Source organism: Hylobates moloch, unplaced genomic scaffold, assembly GCF_009828535.3.
Source record: "Hylobates moloch isolate HMO894 unplaced genomic scaffold, HMol_V3 SCAFFOLD_7, whole genome shotgun sequence".
In the NCBI taxonomy this organism is placed as follows: domain Eukaryota; kingdom Metazoa; phylum Chordata; class Mammalia; order Primates; family Hylobatidae; genus Hylobates; species Hylobates moloch.
The window spans coordinates 53,993,044-53,996,683 of record NW_026652282.1 but is presented as its reverse complement, the minus strand read 5'-3'; the positions used below and the strand labels follow the sequence as shown (position 1 = coordinate 53,996,683).

General features: G+C 35.0%; 1 pseudogene; it reads left to right on the top strand.

Annotated features, from left to right (window-relative positions):
- Nucleotides 1–2,089: 2,089 nt before the first annotated feature.
- LOC116811319 (mitochondrial fission regulator 1-like) lies at nt 2,090–3,091 on the top strand (annotated as a pseudogene).
- Nucleotides 3,092–3,640: the final 549 nt, after the last annotated feature.

Below are 3,640 nucleotides of genomic sequence, written 5' to 3'. Positions count from 1 at the left end.
CAAATTTACAATAGCTACAAAAGAAATACCTAGAAATAAATTCAACAGATAAGATAAAAACACTACAAGAAAAACTACAAAACACTGATGGAAGAAATTGAAGACAACACAAACAAATGGAAAGACATCCCATGCTCATAGATCAGAAAAATTAATATCATTAAAATGGTCATATGGACCAAAGCAATTGACAGATTCAATACAATTTTTATCAAAATGCCAATGTTATCTTTCACATAATTGGAAAAAAATTCTGAAATCCATATGAATAGAAAAAAAGAGGCTGACTAGCCAAAGCAATCCTGATAAAAAAAAACCAACAAAACTAGAGGCATTGTACTACCTGACTTAAAAAAATATATTACAAGGCTATATAACCCAAACAGCATTGTTTGGATATAGAAACAGGCATGTCAACCAACAGAACAGAACAGAAAAAAAGAATCCAGTAAAGCCACATATTTAAAGCCAACTGATTTTCAACAAAGGCAACAAGAACATACATTGAGGAAAGGGTACCCTCTTCAATAAATGGTGCTGAGAAAACTGGACACCCATATGCAGAAGAATGAAACTGGATCCCTATCTCTTACTATATAAAAAAATCAACTCAAAATGGATTGAAGACTTAAACATAAGACCGAAAACTGAACAACTACTAGAAGAAAACATAAGAATAATACTTTAGGTCGTCGGTCTAGGCCAATATTTCATAGCTAAGATCTCAAAAGCACAGGCAACAAAAGCAAAAAAATAGATGAATGTGTCAGCAAAAACGTCAGAGTTAAAAGGCTTCTGAAAAGCAAAGGAAATAATCAACAAAGAGTCCATGCCTTGAATTGGATATGTGCAAACTATTCATTCAACAAGGGACTATATACAAGAAACTCAAACAACTCAACAGTAAAAAAACAAAAATAATCTTATGAAAAAGGGGGCAAAGGACATAAGAATATATTTTGCAAAAGAGGACATAGAAATGATCAACAGGTATATAGAAAAATGTTCAACATCACTCATTCCCAAGAAAGTGCAAATAAAAGTCACAATGAAACATTATTATACTCCAATTAGAATGCCTACTATTAAAATAAGAAAAAATAACAAATGCTGGTAAGTATAGAGAAAAAAGGGAACTCTTATACACTGTTGGTTGAAATGTAGATTCGTATAGCCACTATGGAAAAGATTATGGAGATTATGTAGTTTTAAAAAAACCTGAAACTAAAAATAGAACTACCATACGATTCAGTAATCTCAGTACTATACATTTATCCAAAGTAAAATAAATCAGTATATCAAAGGGATACCTGTGCTTGCATGTTTATTACAACACTATTCACAATAGCAAAGATACTGAATTAACCAAAATGTTCATCAATGGATTAATGGATAAAGAAAGTGTGGTATATATACTCAAGGGAGTATTATTCAGACATGAAAAAGAATAAAATCATGTCATTTGCAGCAACATGGATGAAACTGAAGGTCCTTATGTTAAGTGAAATAAGCCAGGCATAGAAAGACAAATATTATATATTCTCATTTATATGTGGGAGTTAAGAAGTTTATCTGTGGAGGTAGAGTATAGAATGATAGATATCAGAGGCTAGGAAACTTGTGTGGGTTGGGGTTGGGGTGATAAAGAGAGGTTCAGTAATGGGTACAAAAATAGTGTTGGACAGAAGAAAGAAGTTCTAATGCTTGACAGCAAGGTAAGCTATCCATAGTTAACAACAATGCATTGTATATTTCAAAAGAGCTAGAAGAGAGGAATTGAAATATTTTAAATACATAAAAATAAGAAAATACTTGAGGCGATGGTACCCCAAATATCATTACTTGATCATTACAAAGTCTACACATGTAATAAAGTATCACATATACGTCAAAAATATGTACAGATATTACGTACCAGTAAGAAATAAAAATAAAATATGTTTAGAGAGATGAAGAAAACTATATCTAAAAAATCAAGGAAAACAAGACAAGAAGGGGAGAAGGTGCTGGCTGCTGCATGTCTGAGTGTGATGGTTGGACCATGCACTGCTATGTATGCCTCAAGTACTTGAAGACACTTTGCATCAAAATGCTTGGCTGGATTAATAGCCTAATTAGAATGATTTTCCAACAAGTTGGAGTAAACATGCAGTTGGTATTTTGGCCTGGGAAGCCATACGATTTGTCTCTAAGTATCACGAAGAAAATCGTTACTATTAATAATTTATCTGTGATCCGGTGTCCAAGCTTACCTGCCATGCAACAGAATCGCGTCCCAACCACCCAGGAGAGGATGCAGTGTTGTCTTTTGTGGCTGTTGAATGGGTAGCCAAAGGAGAGTGTTCAACAAGACTAAGAACAGAGGCCAGGTCAAGGCCATCCTTTCAGGATGACCTTTTCTTTGAGAAGGCCCCAAGCAGACGGATTTCCTTACCAGACTTGTCTCAAGAGGAGCCTCAGCTGAAGACTCCAGCCTGGTAAATGAGGAAGCACTGCAGAAGATTTGTGCTCTTGAAAATGAACTTGCTGCTCTCAGAGCTCAGATTACCAAAATTGTGACTCAGCAATAGCAGGAAAATCTCATTGCAAGTGACTTAGATTTTACCACATCTGTTACCACACCACCATCCGCTCCACCTCTCCCACCACTCTTGCCCCCTCTCTCCACTGGGACTCCTCCAAAGTATATCTGATATTGATCTGATTAGAGAGTGAGGAGGGAAAAAAGCCAATTCTGGAAAGACGTTGGTTAAGAACAATCCAAAAAAAGTTGACATGCCAAAAATGCTAGAGATTCTTAAAGATATGATCAGTGTAAAACTTTAGTAAGTAAAAACGTCAGAGCAAGATGTACAGCCCAAGCCAGTGGATGCTGCTGGCCCTGCTCCCCTCATAGCAGAGGCTCTGAAAAAGAAAAATTTGCTTATCGGTATCAAAGTAGTATACCAATTGGTATACCCAAGATGAAGTTGAAAAAAGAGTTCCAAAGTCTGAATCAGAGGCCACCTCAGATACAGAGTTGTTTGCGCTACACATGTTGAAGTCAACAGGAAAAATAAAGGCTTTAATTGAAAATATAACAAACTCCTAATAGACAATGAACTGCAAAAGTCTATCCTGGTTCAACTGTTGGTTTGTGAGGGGTAACTTTGACTAGTATAAATCAACACTATTTAGTAAATACCTGATTTTAGTATTCAGTGGTCTCCTTTTCAGTCTAATTAGAGGATTAAACAATAACAAAAGCACAATAAGTTTGTTTTTGCTTTATGAGATGTTCAGTTTTGGCATTCTCCACAGCATATATGTATTCAGATGTGTTTCTAATGTGTAGCCAGGGTGTTCAGATTTCCCGTCTTGAAAACAATTGTATAGATTTTAGAACACAGAGTGGACACTTGTGGATGTTACTGCACATTTTTATTATTAACACTAGTTTATCTGCATAAATGTTTATATGCATATTTTTGGACAGTTTATGTAAAATTAGTAATGAATGATGGCAATGGCTTTAACCTATAACTGTTACCGTTATAAGGTACTGTTATTTTTGTTTGTTTTGAATAATCATTTAGTATTCAATGGTGGAACAGCTAGTATAACATAAGTTGTTGGCATGAAATACTTGAGATTGGAAACT